We start from the raw sequence: 8,488 nt of genomic DNA on the forward strand, positions 1-8,488 counted from the left end.
CTTGACTACCAGTCCGGATTCTCAAACGTATGTGTGGCAACTGGGTTCCTCGCTACCTAACAAGAACACACAGAGATTCCAACTGTTGGCCCGGTGAAAGATTCTCTCCACAGGAAACAGTACGCACATGACGGGCAGGTTACTGATGGAGCAAGACGTTGGCTCCGATGTCGACCAGTAAAGTGGTACCGTGCGGGCATACACACCCTCCCAGTAAGTTGACGAGAGGCGGTCGCATTGAACAAAGATTATGTTGGAAGATAGGATTTTGTAGCCAAAAGAGTGGGGAATAATTTGGTGTGTTGGAATCCTGAATAAAATCAAATGAAATGTTGCTTTACTTACTGAAACGTACCTTGTAGTTTCCAGAACATATCCACATATACCACTGAAGGCACCTGTAAAATTATGTCAGTGTGCGACACTTAGTTTAGAGGATGACGTCATAGATATTTAGTTGCGTGAAAAACTAGCTTCTCCTTAAAATAGGGAGCACTAAAAGTTTAACATCAGGCGTAACGTTTTAATTTATTACTTCTTTGTTACTAACTTTATTTGGAACAGTCTTGCAGCCAATATCCATGTACAGGGTGATTGTAACTAAAATTCCGGTTTCAAAATGCTGTAAAAAAAAAAAAAAAAAAAAAAAAAAAAAAAAAAAAAAAGAGCCGTTGCCCAGAGTGACGTCAAATTTGAAAGTAATATCATCGAAGAAAGGGGGAACGTTATGGAAACAAAAAATAAAAAGAAAAATAAAATAAAAATTAATGAATGGCCGAACGGTTCTAGGCGCTACAATCTGGAACCGCGCGACCGCTACGGTCGCAGGTTCGAATCCTGCCTCGGGCATGGATGTGTGTGATGTCCTTAGGTTAGTTAGGTTTAAGCGGTTCTAAGTTCTAGGCGACTGATGACCTCAGATGTTAAGTCCCATAGTGCTCAGAGCCATTTGAGCCATTTGAAGTTCTCTGTTTGCGAACCGCCACTTGACCCCTCCTGCGGTGCCGTGGCCATGTTTTGTACTGACGTCCGGTCATTTCCTGCAGATCCTTGGCAGACATCGGACCAACGCCTTTTTTCTTACCCTTGAGTCTCCGTAACATCTGTAGAGTTACTGGCGCACCGTCACCATGCTTGTAAGAGAGCTTTATCAGCAGCGCACGACACAGTCATGCAGAGCGTCTCAGACGCGAAGTGAGGAATAAAATCTTGTACCCCCACGTCTCATTTTGCATAGTCTGCCGTTTATAGTGCGGTCTACTGATATGATTTTAGTTAAGATTTTGTTCAAAAACCTTCCCCCCTTCTTCGATAGTATTCCTTTCAAATCTGACGTTCGTTTTTTACGCCTTATTCATCCAGTGTTTCATATTGAGAGCACGTAGGGACTTCAACAAACTATAAAAATAATATCAAACGTTTTGTGAAATTTTTCTCGCGTATACCGTTTAACATCATACGCTGAGGTGACAAAAGTCGTAGGATAGAGGCATGCTAATACACAGATGGGGACATCGCGTCCGCAAGGTATAAAACAGCAGTGTACAGGCGGAGGTATCGGTTGCACTCAGGTGAGTCATGTGTAAAGCTTCCCGACGTGATTGTGGCCGTTCGACGAACATGAGCAAGTTTGAACGCGCAACAGTAGTTGGGACTAGACGCATGGGAGATTCCATTTCGGAAATCGCTGGGAATTCAACATCCCGAGACCCACAGAGCCAAGAGTCCGCCGAGATCACCAAATTTCTGGCATTACTTCTCACCGGGGACAACGCAGTGGCCAACGACATTCACTTAACGACCGACACCAGCAAAGTTAGTGCAGAAATTTCAGTGCTAACAGACAAGCAACAACGCGTGAAATAATCGCAGAAATCAGTGTGGGGAAGTACGACGAACGTCTCCGTTAGGGCAGTGTAGCGAAATTTGGCGTTAATGGGCTGTGACAGCAGACGACCGACGCGAGTGCGTTTGCCAAGAGCGCGACATCGCCTGCAGCGCCTCTCCTGGGCTGGTGACCATATCGGTTGGACCCCGGACGACTGAGAAACTTCGGAGTGGGCAGATGAGTGCCGATTTCAGTTGGTAAGAGCTGATGGCAGGGTTCGACTGTGGTGCAGCCCCCACGAAACCACAGGCCTAAGTTGTCAACAAGGCACTGTGCAAGCTGATCGTGCTTCCATAACGATGTGAGCTGTATGTACATGGAACAGAGTGGGTCCTCTGGATAATCGGCTACTTGGAGTCCATTTGCAGCCACTCATGAACCTATATCTCTAACGTCGATCAGTTGTAGAATTTTGGAACACGTATTGTGTTCGAGTATAATGACTTTTCTGGAGACTAGAAATCTACTCTGTAGGAATCAGCATGGGTTTCGAGAAAGACGGTCCTGTGAAACCCAGCTCGCGCTATTCGTCCACGAGACTCAGAGGGCCATAGACACGGGTTCACAGGTACATGCAGTGTTTCTTGACTTCCGCAAGGCGTTCGATACAGTTCCCCACAGTCGTTTAATGGACAAAGTAAGAGCATATGGACTATCAGACCAATTGTGTGATTGGATTGAGGAGTTCCTAGATAACAGGACGCAGCATGTCATTCACAATGGAGAGAAGTCTTCCGAAGTAAGAGTGATTTCAGGTGTGCCGCAGGGGAGTGTCGTAGGAGCGTTGCTATTCACAATATACATAAATGACCTTGTGGATAACATCGGAAGTTCACTGAGGCTTTTTGCGGATGATGCTGTGGTGTATCGAGAGGTTGTAACAATGGAAAATTGTACTGAAATGCAGGAGGATCTGCAGCGAATTGACGCATGGTGCAGGGAATGGCAATTGAATCTCAATGTAGACAAGTGCAATATGCTGCGAATACACAGAAAGATAGATCCCTTATCATTTAGCTACAAAATAGCAGGTCAGCAACTGGAAGCAGTTAATACCATAAATTATCTGGGAGTACGCATTAGGAGTGATTTAAAATGGAATGATCATATAATGTTGATCGTCGGTAAAGCAGATGCCAGACAGATTCATTGGAAGAATCCTAAGGAAATGCAATCCGAAACCAAAGGAAGTAGGTTACAGTACGCTTGTTCGCCCACTGCTTGAATACTGCTCAGCAGTGTGAGATCCGTACCAGATAGGGTTGATAGAAGATATAGAGAAGATCCAACGGAGAGCAGCGCGCTTCGTTACAGGATCATTTAGTAATCGCGAAAGCGTTACGGAGATGATAGATAAACTCCAGTGGAAGACTCTGCAGGGGAGACGCTCAGTAGCTCGGTACGGGCTTTTGTCAAAATTTCGAGAACATACCTTCACCGAGGAGTCAAGCAGTATATTGCTCCCTGCTACGTATATCTCGCGAAGTGACCATGAGGATAAAATCAGAGAGATTAGAGCCCACACAGAGGCATACCGACAATCCTTCTTTCCACGAACAATACGAGACTGGAATAGAAGGGAGAATCGATAGAGGTACTCCAGGTACCCTCTGCCACACACCGTCAGGTGGCTTGCGGAGTATGGATGTAGATGTAGATTTTCCGACACAAAGTTGGAACCTTTATGGATGACAATGCGCTTTGCCACTGGGCCACAATTGTTCGCGATTTGTTTGAGGATCATTCTGGACAGTTCGAGCGATTGGTTTGGCCACGCAGATCGCCCGACATGAATCCCATCGTTTATGCGATATAATCGACAGGTACGTTCGTGCACAAAGTCCTCCATCGGTAAAACTTTCGCAATTACGGACGGCTATAGAGGCAGCAGGGTTCAGTATTTCTGCAGGGGACTTCCAACGACTTGTTGAGTAGGTGCCACTATGCCAGGGAAAAGATGGTTGTAAGGGGTTCACCACCCTGCTGGAGCAAATGTAATTTCGACGTATTGCTCACGCGCTGCCTGCGACAGATAATATCTTTGCTGCAAAAGATTCACAGGTCAGAGCCATAGAGTAAAAATCTATGGAGTGAGCATTGTGTTCTGCGCATGTTGTCAACATTAACCCAGGATTGTCACGTGTTTTCGGGACTTCGCTGTGCATGTGTGCTTTCCGCAGCGTTTGAAGTTTATAATATGAAGAGTTTTTGATGTGTTTCACCGTTTGTTGACAGTTTAATAGCGATGGTGAATTACTGTTGTTGCTACGGATGCAAAGAAAAATATGTAACTGTTCATGGGTACACACCATGTAACTCTAATTATAGTTATCATATTAGTAAGAGACACTGTATATGTTAAAAATTTCGAGACGCGTTATAATTAAGCCTTGATTCTGTAAACCTATTGTTCTACGATTTTATGACTATATAATAGATATTACGGCTCGTACAAAAGCTTACAAACAATCGCTTCCTCTTGTAAATTTGCTAGTGGAACAGGAAAGGGAATGGTTAGTTGTTTCAGCAAATAGTATCCTCAATGCATTTATCAGTCGTCGATTATGTATATAGAATCCTCAGTCTACTATATTTAATAAACTGGGAGCAAGTACGTAAAATGCGTTAAATAAATACTTCAAAGTGTCACCAGTAAGAAAAATTGTGCTTTAGGTCGCAAAAACGAGAAAATAAATACGCAGAAATAGCAGAAAAAAGGACGAATTAGCAGGGATATAATAGCTAATGTGTGGTAAATGCGGTGTTTTTCGGACACTTGCAAAAGTACTAGCGTGCTGTCAAGTCGTTTTGCAGGACTATCACTGCAAAAATGTACGTCAGGTTCTGTAATACTATAAAGTGCCGTATCATACCCAAAACTACCAAAAATCGAGTCCATCTGAACTGTGACACCTATCGCAAAGAAGCAGAATGCAACATCACTTGCCGTTAAAAGCTACGAAGCTGGTTTATTCCCGGTATCAAATGGATACAGTTAAAATGTGTGCGCAACATATATAAATAATCCACGACACGTGCGAAAAGAATCCGTCTGTACTAGGGATGTAGTGACATTCTAATTATACAACGCGCTATACGGACAAACACACGACGTCCCGAGAACACGTGACCAGGCCGGCAATGTATGTTGACAACACAAAATCTGTTCTGCGCATGTGAATGCTCACTCCAGAGATATTTACTCTATGGTCAGAGCAGTCTTGGCAGTTGCAATCACTCGCTGCTACAGAACAGTTGTGGTCCTCCGCTGGTACAGCGCAGTTCATAGCCATGTATTTTAGGTAAATTTTATTATTTTTATTGGCATGCGCGGAGTTACTTGTCTGAGATATTAATATGAATTTGTTTCAATCGTTTTGAGATTCGTCAGCATCAGTTGACCCACATTTGTAATATTCAATTTTTCATATAATAGACTGCAGATCTTTATCAATAATGTAAAAGATTTTCAGTACATAATTTTTACCAGTCAACAAAAGAAGGTAGGAATAATTTTGCCTTAAGTCATTGTCAGTCCCGATCCAGTCATTTATTTAAATATTTCAGAAATTTTCTCAGATCATAGTCATGTGTTCTTTAGTGATCAGACGCCCAGCTGTGCAGCTATGTCAATAAGCAAAGTCAGTTTTCTAATAATTCAGATCTCAGGCAAATGTTGTTCAGTATTAGTAGATAGGCCAGCACTGTACTAAGCTTTGCCATTTACGAGCAGATATATAGACAGCGTTATCCGGCGACTCCAACATGAAGTAAGAATATTTCAGTTTATTCCTCACCGACAGATTCAGATTGATTTCACAGGACCATGGCGTAGCGCTGCTTACGTCAAGATTTATCAGTTTTCATCAGTTGAGATATTAAAAAAAAATATTATTTATTTTATACGGGAAGGTTACAAGGTTCGACACGATATTAGGTGATATCCTGTGACTTGTCATCTCAGTGTGCTTTTAACACATTAACTCATTTCTAATCCGACGTTTGAAGCTGTTTTATACATTGAATTCGACGCCGTAAAGAATCGGAGGTTTACTGGTAAGACCTGTATTACTAAATGGCTAAGATGGTGTACTGTCATAGTTACAGTTTACCTATCTCATAACTTCCATGGGCAACAAAGGTTTGATTTTCAGTATTTCATATTATTATTGACCGAATTTAAAGATTTTTAATGATTTCACAATATACTGATTAAAGTTAAAACTATAATACAAGAAGTCGAGGATTACAATTAGAAGCTGTGTGTATGTCTTCAGGGAGCGTAACTCACAGCGCGCAAATTACCCAGACGTCACCCATTTACCATATGGGAATGGGAACTTTAGCGACTTCCAACAAACTTTACATACAATTTCGAAACACTGCGACTGACGTTCCACACAAAATAACGAAAAGAAAAATATTTTTAGCTTCTTAAATTTTCGCTGTTCATGCAGCAAAACCTCAGTATCGGGCACGACGATTTTATTTATTACTTCTCTACCAATAATTCAGACCGCAACATATTTTGTAGACAGCATCCACATATACCAATGAATTTACCTGCAAAATTATATAATTTTACAACACTTTGTCGGCCGGGGTGGCCGAGCGGTTCTAGGTGCTACAGTCTGGAACCGCGCGACCGTTACGGTCGCAGGTTCGAATCCTGCCTCGGGCATGGATGTGTGTGATGTCCTTAGGTTAGTTAGGTTTAAGTAGTTCTAAGGGACTGATGACCTCAGAAGTTGAGTCCCATAGTGCTCAGAGCAATTTGAACCATATCACATAACTTAGGAGATACGACGCGAACAATGAGACGCGTGAAACGGAGTTCGAGTCTTAAAAAAAGTCGACGGTGGAGTGGATGTAGCGATTAAATACCAAACACTTTCATAAAGTTCCGCAAATTGTTATTTGTTTGATCAGGAATCGGCTTTCAGGTTCTTAGGGTACTGTCAGGTAACAGCTGAATGATGCATCTAACGTGCGACTAACACAGTCATTACTGATAAACAGTACATAAAATTATGACATACACAGTGTTTCTAAAGGAAGTATTACATTTTATGATACAAAAAATTTATTACATTTAACCAGAAAATTGTGATTGCTGTGATGTGTGAAAGTCGTTAGACTTAACAACATATTTAAAAATAGTTGACTTTGTTATCGTAATCTGACATTTTCATAATGCATTTAACGGAAGGTTCAAATGGCTCGAAGCACTATGGGACTTAACATCTGAGGTCGTCAGTCCCCTAGAACTTAGAACTACTTAAACCTAACTAACCTAAGGACATCACACACATCCATGCCCGAGGCAGGATTCGAACCTGCGATTGTAGCAACAGCGCGGTTCCGGACTGAAGCGCCTAGAACCACTCGGCCACAGCGGCCGGCATTTAACGGAATGGAAAGAGGAAATCGTGTTCGGCGATTTAAAACTAAGGTAGCATTCTGTGTGATGCTTTAGTGATTTCAAGCATGTTTTAAGAAATGTTTTCGCGTATAAGACACTTCGGCGTTAGAATTCATAAAGGGCACTCGATGACCTGTATGGAAAAAAAGAAGTTCTTTGGAACGCCAGATAGGAAACAAGAAGCAGTAGACAGCTACACAAGGACGCGACGATTAGGTCAGTTATACTGTGTCGCTTCCTAGTGTGACATGTAGCGCCCCTGTAGCATCGCCTGCCGGCAACGGAGCACAAACACTCACAGTTGTTGACTGCGACTGTAGTTTGTGCACTGAAGCGATGAGATACTGTATCTGCTGAAGGCGCAGGTCTCGCCCTATGTACCAGAGAGTGCGTGCTGATAAGCCGGCTCACCGTGACGCAGCGGTTCTCAGCTGTCCACTATCAGCGACATATATGGCTGGGAAAGAGCTTGTACACCGTACGCCACGTGTCGATGACAGGAAATTAGTTCCACGTGTTTTACTGGAACGCACCGCCGTAGCCGTCTGAAATGTCTGTACTCACAGCAGTTCGTACAATTAACTTCGCGAGCTGTTAGGGATTTGCGGAATCCGACGAGCTACTATCTTTCAGTAGCACACTGCAAATTATTTACTGTATTTTGCTTTTTTTTATACAGGATGCGGCAAAAAAACTTTCTGATTTGAAAGGTCAATAAAACAAACGTTACATATTTATCGTTTTAATTACTTTTTATGTTATAAATTTAAAATTCCACGCATCAAATACGATATTCGGCAGGTGACGCCTCGCACTGTCAATATCCGAGGTGCTTTCAATAGATCGAAGTTAAGCGCTGTTGGGCGTGGCCGGCACTTGGATGGGTGACCATCCAGCCGCCATGCGCTGTTGCCATTTTTCGGAGTGCACACAGCCTCGTGATGCCAATTAAGGAGCTACTGGACCGAATAGTAGCGGCTCCGGTCAAATAAAACCATAATAACGACCGGGAGAGCGGTGTGCTGACCACACGCCCCTCCTATCCGCATCCGCAGCTGAGGATGACACGGCGGTCGGATGGTCCCGATGGGCCACTTGTGGCCTGAAGACGGAATGCTTTCAATAGCTAATGTACCACTTTTCTTTTTCAGCCAATTTCGGTTGAAAAAAAATGCAGA

At 43.0% G+C, this 8,488-nt stretch overlaps 1 protein-coding gene across 1 annotated transcript in view; it reads right to left on the reverse strand.

Annotated features, from left to right (window-relative positions):
* LOC124711482 (cytochrome P450 6j1-like) overlaps positions 1-7,628 on the reverse strand; it is a 102,636-nt gene extending 95,008 nt beyond the window's left edge. Inside the window, exon 1 of the mRNA XM_047241590.1 lies at positions 7,610-7,628. The gene's annotated coding sequence lies outside the window, so the exon portion shown is untranslated. The remainder of the gene's footprint in view (positions 1-7,609) is intronic.
* Positions 7,629-8,488: the final 860 nt, after the last annotated feature.

The sequence above is a fragment of the Schistocerca piceifrons genome, chromosome 8 (genome assembly GCF_021461385.2).
Source record: "Schistocerca piceifrons isolate TAMUIC-IGC-003096 chromosome 8, iqSchPice1.1, whole genome shotgun sequence".
In the NCBI taxonomy this organism is placed as follows: Eukaryota; Metazoa; Arthropoda; class Insecta; order Orthoptera; family Acrididae; genus Schistocerca; species Schistocerca piceifrons.